The following is an 18,707-nucleotide window of genomic DNA, read 5'->3' as shown; positions in this document are numbered from 1 at the left end:
TTAAAACTCCAAAATAATCTCCTTTGACTCCATGTCTCACATATAGGACATGCTGAAGCAAGGGTTAGACTCCCTAGGACATGAGCATCTCCACCCCTGTGGCTCTTCAGGGTGCAGCCCCCATGGCTGCTTTCATGGGCTGGCATTGAGTGCCTGTGACTTTTCCAGGCTCACGTTGCAAGCTGTTGGTGAATCTACCATTCTGGAGTCTGTAGGACAGTGGCCCTCTTCTCACAGTCCCACTAGGCAGTGCCCCAGTGGGTACTCTGTGTGGGACATCCAACCCCATATTTCTCCTCTGCAGTGCCCTAGTAGAGGTTCTCCATGAGAGCTCTGCCCCTGCAGCAGACTTCTGCCTGTACATCCAGGCATTTCCATACATCCTCCGAAATCTAGGCAAAGATTTGCAATGCACAACTCTTGTCTTCTGCATACCTGCAGGCTCAACATTACATGGAAGCCACTAAGGCTTGTAGCTTGCACCCTCTGAAGTAAAGACCTGGGCTGTACCTTGGCCACTTTTAGCCACAGCTGGAGCTGGAGCAGCTGGAATGCAGAGCACCATGTCTGAGGCTACACAGAGCAAGGGGGCCCTGGTCCCAGTCCATGAAGCCATTTTCCCTCCTAGGTCTCTGGGACTGTGATGGGAGGGGCTGCCGTCAAGGTCTCTGACATGCCCTGGAGACATTTTCCTTATTGTCTTGGCTATTAACATTCAGCTCCTCTTTACTTACGCAAATTTCTGCAGCCAGCTTGAATTTCTCCCCAGAAAATGGGTTTTTCTTTTTTATCGCATGGTCAGGCTGCAAACTTTCCAAATTCTTATGCTCTGCTTCCCTTTTAAACATAAGTTCCAATTTCAGACCATCTCTTTCTTCAAGCATATAAGTGTACACTTTTAGAAACAGCCAGGTCATATTTTGAATGCTTTGCTGCTTAGAAATTTATTCTGCCTGACATCCTAAACCATCTTTCTCAAATTCAAAGTTCCACAGATCTCTAGGGCAGGGGCAAAATGCTGCCAGTCTCTTTGCTAAAGTATAGCAAGAGTGACCTTTATTCCAGTTCCCAATAAGTTCCTCATCTCTTTCTGAGACTGCCTCAGCCTGGACTTCATTGTCCATATCGCTATTAGCATTTTGGTAACAACCATTCAACAAGTCTCTTAGGAAGTTCCAAACTTTCCCACATCTTCCTGTCTTCTTCTGAGCCCACCAAACTGTTCCAACCTCTGACCATTACCCAGTTCCAAAGTTGCCTCCACATATTTAGGTATCTTTGTAGCTATGCCCCACTCTTCTGGTACCAATTTTCTATATTGGTTCCTTTTCATACTGCTGTAAATAAGTACCTGAGACTGGGTAATTTATGAAGAAAAGAATTTTAATGGACTAACAGTTCCACAGGCTTAACAGGATGCATGGCTGTGAGGCCTCTTGGTGAAAAATGAAGCAGAAGATAACACATCTTACTATGGCAGAACAGGAGAGAGTCAGAATGAAGGGAGAAGTGCCACACACTTTTAAACCATCAGATCTCATGAGAACTCACTCTCTATCATGAGAACAGCAAGGGGAAATCTGCTCCCATGATCCAATCACTTCCCAACAGGCCCCTCAACCAATTAGATGTGAGATTTGGTCAAGGACAAAAATCCGAGCTGCATAAGGCACTAAAATCAAGATTCAGGGAAGAGGAAGCAAAAGTTTCTTCAGAGGACTGTTAGATGGATATAATATTATTATATTATAATAATAATAATATAAAGGGGACATTCTCACCTCTCTTTATGGGGAAAAGGACAAAATTGACTGCTGCTTTAAAGTTTAGCCTGAATGGTAGCACCTCAATCTTACAGGTTGCTGTCTCTCAACTGAAATAATATTTGAATCTTTTTAGGATATCGTTCCTCACGTTATGTTTTAAGGATCCAATACATGTTATCACTTATTTTATGACATGCAGTTTAGGTTGCATGTCAGTTTGTGTCCCATGGTCAAGGAATTTAGTCTCTACTGGGCCTGTTAGAAAGATGGGAATAGTATTTCAATTTGGAAATAGTTATCATAAGAAGAGAGCATGACCTTACTTCATAAGCTTAAGAGTTGGCGCTATAATTATCCTAGAGCATTTTTGCCTTTGGTAGAAACTTCCAATGCTGTTGTGTCTGATGGGTTATAAGGCACAAATGGAAGAGCAACTTGCACTGGCGCCTAGATCTACTGTAAGTGTTTTCTTCCTCTAGACCATACCCAAGACTTACAGCCTTATGGGTTACCTGGTAAATGAGTTGGAGCGGCAAACCTAAGTGTGGTATGTGTTGCCTCCAACATCCCAGAAGGTCTACCAAGCATTTTATCTCTTTTTTCACGACAGACAGCACAAGAGACAATGAATGTTTCTTAACTTAGAAAGAATATACTGACAGGCCCAGACCACTGGACTCCTAGAAAATATCAAACTTGTGACAGGACCTCTAAATATGCATGTATCTTACTAAGGCACTAATAATGCTTGTTTCTTTCTGCTCATCAATTCTACTTAGCATAATGTCATAAATACAATAGAACAGTATGATGTTTTGTGGGGGATACAAACATAATTCACGTTACTTTTGGCCAAATTGTAAGAGAGAAGACAAAATTATGTCTCCCTAATATAGGAAGGTAAGGCAGACTACTTCTTCTTCTTCTTTTTTTTTTTTTTTTTTGCTAACAGAAATGGAAGAGGAAGAAGTTATGTGTTTTGTAAATAGCTACATATTAACTGCCAAGAGCAGTGTTTACTTGCTTTAATAAAGACACCACATTCAGAACTAAAGCTGGAATTTGCTTTATGCCCTAATTACAATTGCAATAATCCATAGTCATTTTCCAAAACACATCTGGCCTTTGCCCCTAGCCAAATGAAATTAAATGGCAATATAGAAAAAATAACATTTTTTGGATTGTGGAGGCATCTGATGATAGTAATAAACTCTGCAATTCCTTTCTCCTTTGGTTTACAGTCTTGGCAGGGAGTAAGGAGAGTTGTAGTGACTCTTGCAATAGCCCTAACTCATGGACCATGAAACCAGTATGGGTATTCTTCCAGTTGCTGAATATGTATTTTCCCACTACACATTTTGGAAATTGGGAATAAAATATAACATTAATCTGCAGTGTAAGTTCCACCTCAGGGAGATAGACTTGGGCTATGACTTATTTTATCTTCTGATGTTGATAGCCCCACATTCTGATTTATAGACTGTGGTGGAATTCCAGGTGTCCAAGATTCAGTACCAGCTCAGGGCTAATGTCTAATAGCTTCAAAAATGGACATTTCCTCTTCATCCAGTCATCCTGATAAATGGATTTGGATTCCTCTGGACAAAGATTGGGGGAATACTAAAAGTATGCAACTGTGGCTCCATTTCTGGGTTATTCATAAAGGCATCCAACCTCCCTCAAGCAAGGGTCTCCAGTTCTGTGAACATTCTTGGGCATGGAAACTGAGTACAAGGCTGCAAACCCCACTGTGGTCACTCAAGTTAGGTTTCTGTACAATAGACTTCAAAGTTTTCTGCCTAACTGTGCCAAACAGCAACTTAATAGATCACTTAATTTATGCCTAACAATGTCCTGATTAGTTAGCCATTACCATAAACTCTTGAAAGACAAAATACGTTGATTAGTGCTTCAACCCTTTGTTTCATTTAATATATCAATTGCTTTCACCTTGTGCCTAGGCTTGACCAGTTTAGTACTCATTGTTCTCAGTGTTGTGGAGAGGAATATGATAAAAAGGTTGAACACAATATGTCCATTTCAACATTTGCATCTCACTGTCTTCAGAATCCTTTCCATATAGTGTGACAGGGAAGTTCTGGCATTTCACTAACTATAAACCACTGCTATATACAAGTTTCAATTTAACCAATCTCGCAGACAGTTATCACCATTCTTTGGTGCTCAAACCAACATATTTCATCTTAAAATCTAAATGAATGCATGCACATTATTTAACTTGGCCTAATCAATTTTTATATTCCTTCCTCCATGGTCTATCCTTATAATACATTCTCATGTATGTTCCCAATATTTTTGATGGTGCATATTGTCAAAGCCAAACACTCTTTTATCAAAAGAATGTGCCAATTTTCCTCACGGGGAGTATAAGCTCTATATATGATATGGTTTGGATCTGTGTCCCACCCAAATCTCATCTCAAATTGTAATCCCCACGTGTCAAGGGAAGGACCTGTAATCCCCAGGGATTGTGGGGAAGTGACTTAATTATTGCAGCAGTTTCTCCCATGCTGTTCCCATGACAGCGAGTGAGTTCTCAGGAGATCTGATGGTATTATAAGCATCTGGCATTTACCCTGCTCACACTTCTCTGTCCTGCTGCATTGTGAAGAAGTTGCCTGCTTTCCCTTCGCCTTCTGCCATGATTGTAAGTTTCCTGAGGCTTCTCTACCCATGCAAAACTGTGAGTCAGTTAAACCTCTTTCCTTTATAAATTGCCCAGTCTCAGGTATTTCTTTATAGCAATGCAAAAATGGACTAATAGAATATATAAACCAAAAGTGTTCTATCTTATTTAATCCATGTCCATTTGTGCTTCTGTAAAAATACCAGCCTGGATAATTCAGAAGAAAACAGAAATTTATGTTTATATTACAGTTTGGGAGGCTGGAAAGTCCAAGTCCAAGGTGTCAGCAGGTTGGGTGAAGGCCAGATTTTTACTTCCAAGAAGGAGCCTTGTTGCTGCATCATCTGGAGGGGAAGAATGCTGTGTTCTTACATGGCAGAAGGAATGGAAGGAGCACAGACACTACTCAAGCTCTTTCATAAGTTCGCTAATCCCATTCACGAGGGCTCTGCCAGCACTATGTAATCATCCCCTAAAGGCCCCACCTCTTAATACTATTGTATTTCTAATTACATTTCAACACATGAATTTTGGGGGAGCATTCATATCATAGCAACCCACTTGGAAGAGTATAAGAGAAAACTTGAATATGTTTAAATATTGGCAGAAAGGGACCATTAGAGAGGCACAGGTTTAAGATACAAGAGACATGAGGACATTAGTGGAGCTAGGTTTTTGAGGAAGTGGTAGGAAAAAGAATAAAAAAGCACAACTAAAAAGATAATCCTGGCCAGGCAAGGTGGCTCATGCCTGTAATCCCTGCACTTTGGGAGGCCAAGACTGGCAGATCACCTGAGGTCAGGAGTTCGAGACCAGCCTGGGCAACATGGCAAAATGCTGCCTCTACTAAAAATAGAACAATTAGCAGGGCATGGTGGTGGACGCCTGTAATCCCAGCTACTCGGGAGGCTAAGACAGGAGAATCACTTGAACCCGGGAGGCGGAGGTTGCAGATCACACCACCGCATTGGGTGGCAGAGCAAGACTCCACCAAAAAAAAAAAAAAAAAAAAAAAGGCCGGTCGCGGTGGCTCATGCCTCTAATCCCAGCACTTTGGGAGGCCAAGACGGGGATCATGAGGTCAGGAGATCGAGACCATCTTGCCTAACATGGTGAAACCCTGTCTCTACTAAAAAAATACAAAAAATTAGCTGGGCACGGTGGCGGGCACCTGTAGTCCCAGCTACTCCGGAGGCTGAGGCAGGAGAATGGCCTGAACCGGGAGGCGGAGCTTGCAGAGAGCCGAAATCGCACCACTGCACTCCAGCCTCGGTAACAGAGCAAGACTCCGTCTCAAAAAAAAAAAAAAAAAAATTCCTCAGATACAAAGAGGGAGTTGAGGGAGTTAAGTCTCTTCCATTCCACCATTCCATTGAACTAGAAAAAATAGGAAATTATTAACAAAATTTGACTTTTATATTCTAAAGTTCAGGATAATTTATTTGATATCTCAAAGTCCAGGATGGTAAGGTTGAAAATGTGATCATGAGAGTAGATGACTGAAGTGGAGAGGAAGTAAGGGTGATGGTGATGAGAAAATCAAGCACCAAGAGGCCAGTGCATTAGATGTGTTGCTCACATGAATATTGATGTAACTGAGAATAATGAAAGTACCTGAGATAGAAAACTAAATGAAGCAGGTGTCAAGTTTTTCAATAAATGATGGAGGAGTAGGAGTGGCTAGGTAAGTAAATTTTGACAACAAAGACTGGAGGGTAAATTCAGAGTCTATGAGCACCCAAAGGAAAAGGGTTTTTATGAGACGAGTAATGATAGTCTGAAAGTGTCTCTGATGAGATTTTAGGATCATAGCCATTAAAATCAAGAACAAGAGGGGGATTAATGCTACTATTCAATGAAGTACTAATTGAAATCTTTTTCTATGCAGAAAATCCAGAAGAATTGACTGCCAAACTATTAAAACCAATATAATAACCGAGTAGGATGTTTTATGAAACATGTCAAATTAATTTTAAAATCTGCATAGAATAGTATTTATAAATAGCCAAAATAATTTTGAAATAAGATTACAAAGAGATTTTTCTTGTTCTATAGAGATTTATTGCTGAAGTTTTGTAATTAAAACAAAATGTTTGGGACTTGGAAATGAATAGAGAGTCCAGATTATATATATATATGTATATACATATATATACATATATATACACTCACACATATATATACACACATATATATACTCATATAGATATATTTATGCATGTGTATGTGTGTCTACATTATAATATGGCATTAGTAACTAATATAAGTATAACACAAAAGAAGCATGTGATGTCGGGGAATGATGAGCTAATTAATGAATATTTTTGGAAAAATTTTCTGTACATTTGGAAAGTAAGGTTAGAGTCCTTTGTTGTTGTTTTATTATTGTTTTCCAACTTTAATTTTTATTTTTAAAATTGTATTGTATTTCAATAGTTTTTGGGGAACAGGTGGTTTTTGGTTACATGGATAAGTTCTTTAGTGGTGATTTCTGAGATTTTAGTGCACCTTTCACCCAAGTAGTGTACACAATACCTAATGTATAGTCTTTTATCCTTCACCCTACTCCCACCCTTTCCCCTGAGTCCTCAAAGTCCATTATATCATTCTTATGCCTTTGTGTCCTCATTGCTTAGCTCCCACTTATAAGTGAGAACATATGCTATTTGGTTTTCTATTCCTGAGTTATTTCATTTAGAATAATGGTCTCCAACTCCATCCAGGCTGCTGCGAATGCCATTATTTTGTTCCTTTTATGGCTGAGTAGTATTCCATATATATACCAAATTATCTTTATCCATTCATTGGTTGATGGGCATTAGGCTGGTTCCATATTTTTGCAATTGCGAATTGTGCTGCTATAAACATGTGAGTGCAATTGTCTTTTTCATATAATGACTTCTTTTCCTCTGGGCATATACGCATTAGTGGGATTGCTGAATCCAAGGGTAGTTCTACTTTTAGTTTTTTAAGGAATCTCCATACTGTTTCCCATAGAGGTTGTACTAGTTTATATTCCCAGCAGCAGTATAAATGTGTTCCCTTTTCACAACATCCATAACAACATCCATTATTTTTTTTCATTTTTAAATTATGGCCATTCTTGCAGAAGATGATATCTCACTGTGGTTTTAGTTTGCATCTCCCTGATAATTATTGATGTTGAGCATTTTTCATATGTTTGTTGGCCATTTGTGTATCTTCTTTACAGAATTGTCTATTCATGTTCTATACCTAATTTTGATGGGATTATTTATTTATTTTTTCCCTGTACATTCGTTTGAGCTCCTTTTAGATTCTGGATATTAGTCCTTTGTTGGATGCATAATTTGCAAATATTTTCTCTCATTCTGTGGGTTACCTGTTAACTCTGCTGATTATTCCTTTTGCTGTGCAGAAGTTTTTTAGTTTAATTCAGTCCCATCTATTTATTTTTGCTTTTGTTGCATTTGCTTTAGGTCTGTTGGTCACAAACTCTTTGCCTAAGCCAATGTCTAAAAGTTTTTCTGATGTTATCTTCCAGAATTTTTATAGTTTCAGGTCTTAGATTTAAGTCTTTGTTCCATCTTGAGTTGATTTTTTTATAAGGTGAGAGATGAGAATCCAGTTTCATTCTTCTACATGTGGCTTGCCAATTATCCCCAGCACCTTTTGTTGAATAGGGGTCCTTTCCCCACTGCATGTTTTTGTATACTTTGTGAAATATCAGTTGACAGTATTTGGCTTTATTTCTGGGTTCTCTATTCTGTTCTACTGGCCTACTTTCCTATTTTTATACCAGTACCATGCTGTTTTGTTGACTATAGTCTTGTGGTATGGTTTGAAGTAGGATAATTTGATTCCCCCAGATTTGTTCTTTTTGCTTAGTCTTGATTTGTCTCTGCAGGGTCTTTTTTTGGCTCCATATAAATTTTAGAATTGTTTATTTCAAGATCTGTGAAGAATGATGATGGTACTTAGATGGGAATTGCATTGAATCTGTAGATTGCTTTTGGCCATATGGTAATTTCCACAATATTCATTCTACCCATCCATGAGCATGGAATTTGTTTCCATTTGTTTGTGGTATTGATAATTTCTTGCAGGAGTGTTTTGCAGTTTTTCTTGTAGAGGTATTTCACCTCATTGGTTAAGTATATTCCTAAGTATTTTATATTTTTGCAGCTGTTGTAAAAGGGATTGGGTTCTTGATTTGATTCTCAGCTTGGTCGCTGTTGATTTATATCAGTGCTACTGATTTGTGTACATTGATTTTGTATCCGAAAACTTTACTGAATTCATTAATCAGATCTAGGAGCTTTTCAGATGAGTCTTTAGGGTTTTCTAAGTATATGGTCATATATGGTCATATCATTAGTGGACAGTGACACTTTGACTTCCTCTTTACCTATTTGAATGCCCTTTATTTCTTTCTCTTGCTCTGACCAAGACTTCCAGTACTATATTGAATAAAAGTGGTGGAAGTGGGCATCCTTGTCTTGTTCCATTCTGGGGAAGAATGCTTTCAAATTTTCCCTGTTCAGTATAATGCTGCCTGTGTGTTTGTCATAGATGGCTTTATTATCTTGAGATACATCTTTTCTATGCCAATATTTCTGAGGGTTTTAATCATAAGGGGATGCTGTATTTTGTCAACTGTTTTTGATGCAACTATTTAGATGATCATACTATGTTTGTTTTTAATGCTGTTTATGTGATGTATCACATTTATTGACTTGCATGTGGTAAAGCATCCCTGCATCACTGGTATGAAACCCACTTAATCATTGTGGATCTTTTTGATATGCTGTTGGATTCAGTTAGCTAGTATTTTGTTGAGGATTTTTGCGTCTATGCTCATCAGGGATATTGTTCTGTAGTTTTCTTTTTCTCTTATGTCCTTTCCTGATTTTTGGTATTGGGGTGATACTGGCTTCATACAATGATTTATGGGGTATTCTCTCTTTCACCTTTGAAATAGTTTCAGTAACATTAGTATCAATTTTCCTTTGAATATCTGATAGAATTCAGCTGTGAATTCATCTGGTCCTGGACTTTTTTTGTTGTTGTTGGCAATTTTAAAATTACAGTTTCAATCTTGCTACTTGTTGTTGGTCTATTCAGAGTTTCTATTTCTTCCTGATTTAATCTAGGAAGACTGCACATTTCCAGGAATTTATCCCTCTCCTCTAGATTTTCTAGTTTGTGCACGTAAAGGTGTTCACAGTAACCTTAAATGATCTTTTGTACTTCTGTTATATCAGTTATAATATCTCCCATTTTTTTTCTAGTTGAGCTTATTTGGATCTTCTCTCTTTTCTTGGTTAATCTAATGGTCTATCACTTTTGTTTATCTTTTCAAAAAACCAGTTTTTCCTTTCTTTTTTGCATTATTTTTTGTTTCAATTTCATTTAGTTCTGCTCTGATTTATGTTATTTCTTTTCTTCTGCTTGGTTTGGGTATGGTTTGTTTGTGTTTCTCTAGTTCCTTGAGGTGTGAGCTTAGATTGTCTATTTGTGCTTTTTCAGATTTTTTTTTTTTTAACTGATTCTCACTCTGTTGCCCAGGCTGGAGTGCAGTGGTGCTATCTTGGCTCACTGCAAGCTCTGCCTCCCGGATTCATTCCATTCTCCTGCCTCAGCCTCCTGAGTAGCTAGGACTACAGGTGCCTGCCACCATGCCCAGCTAATTCTTTATATTTTTAGTAGAGACAGGCTTTCACCATGTTAGCCAGGATGGTCTCGATCTCCTGATCTTGTGATCCACCCGCCTCGGCCTCCCAAAGTGCTGGGATTACAGGCATGAGCCACCGCGCCCAGCCGCTCTTTCAGACTTTTTAATATAGGCATTTAATGCTATGAATTTTCCTCTTAACACATCTTTTGCTGTATCCCAGAGATTTTCATAGGTTGTGTCACTATTATCATTCAGTTCAAATCTTTTTTTTTAATTTCCATCTTGATTTCATTATTGTTGCAAAGATCATTCAAGAGCAGATTATTTAAATTCCCTGTATTTGTATAGTTTTGAGGGCTCCTTTTGGGGTTAAGTTCTACTTTTATTTCACTATGGTCTGAGAGGATACTTGATATACTTCCAATCCTATTAAATTTATTGAGACTTGTTTTGTGACCTATCACATGGTCTATCTTGGAGAATGTTCCATGTGTCAAGGAAAAGAATGTATATTGTGTTGTTGTTGGGGTCTGTAAATATCTGTTAAGTACATTTGTTACAAGGTATAGTTTAAGTCCGTTTTTTCTTTGTTGACTTTCTGACTTGAAGACTTGTCTAGTGCTGCCAGTGGAGTATTGAAGTTCCTCACTAATTTTATGCTGCCATCTAGCTCAGTTCTTAGGTGTAGTAGTGATGGTTTTATAAATTTGTGAGCTCCGGTGTTAGGTGAATATATATTTAGGATTGTGACATTTTCCTGTTGGACTAATCCTTTTAAAATTATATAATGACCCTCTTTGTCTTTCTTTTCTTTTTTAACTGCTGTTGCTTTGAAGTCTCTTTTGACTGGTATAAGACTAGCTACTCTTGCTTGCTTTCGTTTCCATTTGCATGGAATATTTTTTTCCACCCTTCACCTTAAGTTTATATGAATCCTCATGTGTTAGGTGAGTCTCTTGAAAGCAGAAGATACTTGGTTGGTGGATTTTTATCCATTCTGCATCTTCTAAGTGGAGCATTTAGATCATTTACATTTAATGTTAGTATTGAGGTGTGATGTACTGTTCAATTAATCATGCTAGTTGTTTCCTTAAAATCTTTTTTCCCCATTGTGTTATTGTTTTATAGGCCTTGTGATGTTTATGCTTTAAGGAGGTTCTATTTTGGTGTATTTTGAGGTTTTCTTCCAAAATTTGGAACTCCTTTTACCACTTCTTGTAGTGTTGGCTTGGTAGTGGTGAATTATCTCAGTATTTGTTTGTCTGAAAAGGAATTTTTAACTCTCCTTCATTTATGAAGCTTAGTTTCACTGGATAAAAAAAAAATTGTGGCTGACAATTATTTTGTTTCAGGAGGCTAAAGATGGGACCTCAATCTATTCTGCCTTGTAAGGTTTCTGCTTAGAAACAGGTTTTTCTTTATAGATTAACTGATGCTTTTGTCCCATAGCTCTTAAGATTTTTTCCTTTGTCTTGATTTTAGACAACCTGATTACTATGCGCCTACATGATAGTCTTTTTTTGATGAATTTCCCAGGTGTTTTCTTAAGCTTCTTGTATTTGGATGTCTAGATCTCTAGCAAGGCCAGGGAAGTTTTCCAGTTGTTTCCTCAAATAAGTTGTCCAAACTTTTAGATTTCTCTTTATTCTTGGGAATACCAATTATTTTTAGGTTTGGCCATTTAACATAATTTCAAATTACTTGGTGGATTTTGTTCATTTACTCAATTTTTTAAATTTGTCTTTGTCTGATTGGGTTAATTCAAAAACCTTGTCTTCAAGCCCTGAAGCTTTTTCTTCTACTTGTTTTAGTCTATTGCTGAAACTTTCTAGTGCATTTTGTGTTTCTCTAAGCGTGTTTTTCATTTCCAAAAATTGTGATTGTTTTTGTGTTATGATATCTGTTTCTCTGGATAATTTTTCGTCCATATCCTGTATTGTTTTTTAAATTTATTCAAGTTGGTTTTCACCTTTCTCTGGTATCTCCTGGAGTGGCTTAATAATCAACTTTCTGAATTCTTTATCTGACAATTCAGAAATTTCTTCTTGGTTTTGATTCATTGCTGGAGAGCTAATGTGATCTTTTGCAGTTGTTGTATAACCCTGTTTTGTCATATTACCAGAATTACTTTTCTGGTTCCTTTTTACTTGAGTAGACTATTTCAGTGGAAAATCTGGAACTCAAGGCCTGCTGTTCAGATTCTTTTGTCCCACAGGGTGATCCCTTGATGTAGTGCTCTCCTCTTTCCCCTAGGGAATGGGGCTTCCTGAGAGCTGAAATGCAGTGATAGTTATTGCTCTTCTGGCTCCAGCCACCCAGCTGGGCTACCAGGCTCTGGGCTGTGCTGGGGAATGTCTGCAAAAAGTCTTGTGATGTGATTCACTTAAAGTCTCCCAGCTGTGGATACCAGCATCTATTCTGGTGGAGGTGGCAGTGGAATGAAGTGGGCTCTGTGAGAGTCTTTGGTTGTAGATATGCTTAGTGTGCTGGCTTTCTCAAATGCTGGTTATGCAAGCAATGAAGTTGTCACTTGGACAGAGTCAGGATCTCTGGTTAGCCTAAATGTTGTAGGCAGTGAAGTTAGTTGTTGTTTTATCCTTCCTTGTAGCTGGATCATTTTGTCATGAGTTGCTGTAATGGCCTGAGTTGGTTGGCCTTCAGCCAGGAAGTGGTGTTTTCAAGAGAGCACCAGCTGCAGTAGTGGTAGGGGGTTCTAAGCCTGCCCTAAGTTGGCCAGGGTAAGTAATCTGGTTTCCTAGGTGATGGGCAGGGCCATAAAGCTCCCAAGAGTTTCTGTCTTTTGTGTTTGGATACTAGGGTGGGTAGAGAAATATCATCACGTGGGGGCAGGTTTAGGTGGGTCTGGGCTCACACTCTCCTTGTGCGGGGCTAGTGGCAGCCACTGTGGGGGCTGGGGTGTGGTTCTTGGACCAATGGGGTTATAATTCAGAGGGGATTATGGCTGCCTCTACTGTGCCATATATTTCATCAGAAAAGTGGGGTATAGCCTGTAGCAAGAGGCTTCACCCAGCTCCCCCACAGCTGGTGAGGCCGGTCTTGCTCCCACAGTGCCCTGCTCAGAACTCACCCCAGGCTGTACACTTCTCCACTGGGAAAGCAAGCGTAGTTGTCAGGCCTTGCCCCTCCCTGCCTGCCCACACTGTCAGTGGCAGCTTCTGTGTTTGTATATACAGCAGTTCTTGTTTGTCCCCCAAATTAGTTTTTTGCCTGTCTCATGAAATTTGCAGTGGCATGCCACTTCTCTCAAAGGATCTGCGAATTCTTTTGGTTTTCCTGTTACATTCCTGCAGTAGCTCTTGAAGCAAAAGTTCATGGTGTGAATCTCCACATGTTGTTCTGTCCATCCAAGCAAGAGCTGCACATTAGCCCTGTCTCTTATATGCCATCTTCCTCCCTATCTCCACTGTAATTTTTAAGCTTTTTGGGGGGCTTGGGAACAGAGCATCATTTAGTCTAGGGTTGATTTTGAACACTATAGAGACAAACTCTGAGTACCCTATCTGAAACGTAAAGTTTTATTCTAAGATTCTAAGCTTACACCCTTAGCAAAGCATTCTTGCAGGGGCATTGGTAACATAAATATATTAAAAAAGTAAGTATAGCCAGGCACAGTGACTCACACCTGTAATTCCAGCTTAATTGGAGGCCAAGGCAGGAGGAGAGCTTGAGCCTAGGAGATCAAGGCTGCAGTGAGCCGTGATTGTGCCACTGAACTCCAGCCTGGGAGACAGAGTGAGACCCTGTGTCCATAAAAGTAAAAATAATGCAAGAAAAATAAATTTTGAAAAATATGATATAACCTTAGAATATAGGACAAATTCCTTAAGCAAAAAAAGTAAAAATCAACTAGGAAAAATGTAATAATGATATATTTCCCTATATCAAAGTTTTTTAAAAACCATATTTCTCAACAACAGGTGACAGACTGGAGGAAGACATTTATAATGTATATAACTGATGAGACATCCACATTTTTTTAAATTTTCTACATATATGTAAGAAAAATGAATAAAGAATAAGAAAATACAAGTCACAAAAATGTAAGAGGAAATATATCTGGTAAATAAACCCATGAAACAATGCTCAATTTCTTTAGTACTCAAGGAGATACAAATTAAACAAGGAGAAATATAGGCACTATTTGTGACTCGGTAATTTTTCTACTTGGTTTTATCTCTGGAAAACACTTATATACGTGGTCAAAGAATAATACACTGAATGCTTATTGGAGCATTGTTTGTAGGAGTGAAAAACTAGAACAAAGCAGATGCTTACAAATACTAATAGTTGACACTTACTGCATGATTCAAATGTGGCAGGTATTATTCTAAAGGCTTTACATGTTCTACTATATTTACCCTCCACATCAATCATATGAAGAAAGTATTATTATATGCATTTTATTTATATAAATGAGTCACAGGAAGATTAAGTAATTTGTTCCAAGTTCCCAAGATTAGAGCCCGATAATCTGATGATAGAGCTAGTGTTCTTAACCACTGTGATACTATATAGTGAATTGGCTAAATAGTCTATTATACGAACTATGAATTATAAATGGCAGTTAAAAATAAGGTTCAGTAAAGTATAGATCCTTAATATGTAGATTTTTGATGAGATAGATCTTAGTATAAAGATCTCCAACATATATTGTAGAATGAAGAAGACATTGAAGAAAAATATCCAGTATAATAACATTTATTTTTAAATTCCCTGTATATATTCTATATTTTCTACATATACACAGAAATGTGTGAAGAGCACATGGGAAAATATCTAAAAGGACAAGGGAGAAGGCAGTGGACAGAAATTAGTAGTGGGTGCATGTTTCCAAAAAATTTCAGCTTTATCTGTAAGTATTAATTGTATAAATTAATATTTTAAAGGAGAGTTAAAGACAGGTTTACAGTCCAGTGTTTTAAGATGCTTGGAGGTCATCTTTAGGCCCTAAGAACAAGTAAACTGAAAAATCAGAAAACTCAACAACTCTTTGTAAATCCATAAAAAGTGAGGTCACAGAGAAAACCACTGCTCCCCAAACTGGGGAGACAGACATAAAAATACATAAAAGAAATCAAAGCAGGAACCTCTGTGGAAACAAGTGCCAGGGTAAGAAAACCTAAACTGTAAATGATGAATTGTTTGGGGCTCAATGTGGACTAGTGTTTGAGATAAAACTCCACGTGAGCCCAGTCATCAGGAAGCTCCCACACTTCTGTGAGTTTTACTGCCTGGATTTATTATACCAGACCTCACAGTGAATATCAAAGAAAATTATCCTCGTGCTTCCAGGAAGAAAGGAACGATTTTGAAATACATACATGACTTTTCTTTTTATTAAAGTGCTCTTTCCTCAGGAGAAACTAACCTGCTGGGGTTTTATCAGAGTCTAACAAACCTGGGGAAAGGAAAAGATGCAACTCCAGCCCTCTCTTCCATGTTGGAAAAGAAAAAATGTTTAATGTAGACCACTCTAGTCGTCCTAAGTGTGGTAGCAGTATACTGAGAAGCACTTGCAATGTTCACAATCCAGAGGTACAAGCTGACTAAAAATCTGAGACCTAATCGTAAAACTGTAGAACTATTTCTCACCCCTATACACACAATATTACCACATTGCTAAAGACCTATTTAGAGCAGTTCTTTTTACCCAGGACATCATGACTGGATATGAAGAAAAGAACTTGGAACCAACCCAAATGCCCATCAATGATAGACTGGATAAAGAAAATCTGGCACATATACACCATGGAGTACTATGCAGCCATAAAAAAGGATGAGTTCATGTTCTTTGCAGGGACATGAATGAAGCTGGAAAACACGATTCTCAGCAAACTAACACAGGAACTAAAAACCAAACACCGCATGTTCTCACTCATAAGTGGGAGTTCAACAATTAGAACACTTGGACACAGGGAGGGGAACATCATACAATGGGGCCTGTCAGGGGGTGGGGGTCTAAGGGAGGGATAGCATTAGGAGAAATACCTAATGTAGGTGACAGGATGATGGGTGCAGCAAACCACCATGGCACGTGTATACCTATATAACAAACCTGCATGTTCTTCACATGTACCCAAGAACTTAAAGCATAACAAAAAAAAAAAAAAGAAAATAATTACAAATCATACTAAAAGAAAAAAATACAGTTTGAAGAGACACATCAAGTGTCAGAATTAGATTCGGTTATGGCAAAGATGTTGGAATGGTCAGGTAAGAAATTTAAATATATTATGACCAGTATGCTAAAGTCTCTAATGGGTAAAGTAAACAGCATGCAAGAATAGAAGGACATTATAATTAGAAATGAAATTATAAGAAAAAAGCAAAAAGTAATGTTAGAGATTTTAAAAACTAAAACAAATGAAGAATGCCTCTGATGTGCTTACTAGGGAATTGCACACAGCTAAGCCAAGAATATTTGAGCCTATCTCAATAGAAACTTCAAAAACATAAGAGAAAAAAGAAAAAAAGAGAAAAACCAAAACAGAACAAAATATTCAAGAACTGTGGGATAACTACAAGAGGTATAACATATGTGTAATGGCTGTATCAGAAGTAGAGGAAGAAACAGAAGTAATATTTGAAACAATGAAGACTGAGAATTTTTCACAAGTTAATGTCAGACACTAAACCACAGATCCTGGAAGCTGAGAAAATACCAAGTAGGATATAGTAAAAAAAAGAAAAAGAAAACAAAAATAATTCAAACCTAGGCATGCTATACTCAAACCACAAAAATCAGAGATAAAGAAAAATTCCTGAAAAGAGTTAGATGGGAAAAAACTTTCCCTACACTAAAGATAAAAATTACATCACACTTATCCTCAGAAATCATGCAAGTAAGAGGAGAATGGAGTTACATATCTAAAGTGTTGAGAGAAAAGAACTACTAACCTATAATTCTGTATCTAGCAAAATTATCTTTCAAAAGTGAAGGAGAAATAAAGACTAACCCAAAAGAACAAGCATTAAGGAGGTTTCCTGCCAGTAGACCTGTTTTGCAAGAAATGTTACAAATTCTTTATAGAGAAAAAGTAATATGTCAGAAACAAAAAGAATAAAAGAGCACCAGATAAGGGATAAATGAAGGTAAAATAAAAACTTATTTTTCTTATTTTTGGGGTTTGCCTGAGTTCAATATATTTCTTATTCTTAACTGATCTAACAGATAGTTTATTCAAAATAATAATAGGAACAATATATGTCATTACGTATTTGTTTTTACATATATATGTACATATGCATGTATACTTATGTATAAGTGAAATAAATAACAACAATTATACAAAAAATGGAATGGAGGAATCAGGTTATTTTTGTTATTATAAGGAACCCATACTACCCATGAGTAGTATAGTTTTATTTAAAAGTGAACTTAGAGTAGTTGTAAATGTATTTTTGCAAATACTAGGGCAACCACTTTAAAAAGTGTAAAAAAAGTATGACTAATATGCTGAGAAAAGAGAAAAATGAAATCATATAAAATGCTCAATGAAAACCACAGAAGGCATAAAAAGTATGATAGAAAAATTAAAAGAAAGATCAAAGGTAAAGAAATAGAAAATAGTAACAAATAATATAGACATTAATACACCTACACCAATTATAATTTGGAACATCAGTGTTCTAAATGCACCAATTAAAAGCCAGAGATTGTCAGAGTTTGTAATAAAAGAAAACCCAAGTATGTTATCTACAAGAGAACTGCTTTGAATATGAAAACAATGGTAGCACTAATTGAAAGAAAGTGAAAGTAAGGAGTGACATCAGCAATATAGCAGAATAGAAGTTTCCATAGAAACAACAATTTTGGTAAAGACTCACAGGGAAGAATATTTTGTGAAATCCCTGGAGTATAGCTGAGGTTCCAGCACTCTAGTGGACAAAATCCCCAAGAGTAGATGCATTGAAGAGGGTAAAAAGAGAAGTTTCACTTTACTTGCATCACCCCTATCCAAAGGCAACACAATTTGGTGCTGAGAGATCCCCTGCGCCTATGATTTCTCCCACAGAAGGAAGGAAAATTAAAGTGAGCATCCAGCTTTCACAGTCTTGTAGGAGGCGGCCCAGGAAGCCTACTGCTGTCTCACCTCATGCAGCCCAGAACACTTATGGGATTGACACTGCCAAAACATCAGGGGAAGCTTGAAGCAGAGGGAAAGGGAGGGAGCACACAGTAACCAGTGCATATTTCTCAACAGCTAGCCAGTGATTCTGCTAACTGGTTCATAGACTCTACCAAGATACCCACTCAAGAAGCCTGCAGAACAACTCACTTGAAGACATTCCAACCACCTGACACATGCCCCAGCACCCCTTCACCCATTGTTGTCACCCTTCACATCCCTTTTAACAGCATGCACAAGCTCTCAGAGAAGGCACACAAGTTTGAAAAACAAATGCAGATCTTAGCAGCTGGCTCAACTTTGCTGGTTTCAGAGAAGGCTCCATAGCCTCAAACACTTCAGGGCACTGCCATAGGAAAAAGTATAATAGAGGTTCTCAGCACCAGGTCTGGATTTGTGGGGTCAAGAAAAAGCATACAATTGCAAGACTGCTTCCCAAAGAGAGAACAAGAGAAGTGGAGCAAGGAAATGTATATAAATTTCTGGAA

Source organism: Pongo abelii, chromosome X (genome assembly GCF_028885655.2).
Source record: "Pongo abelii isolate AG06213 chromosome X, NHGRI_mPonAbe1-v2.0_pri, whole genome shotgun sequence".
Classification (NCBI taxonomy): Eukaryota; Metazoa; Chordata; class Mammalia; order Primates; family Hominidae; genus Pongo; species Pongo abelii.
Note: the sequence above shows the minus strand (reverse complement) of the source record.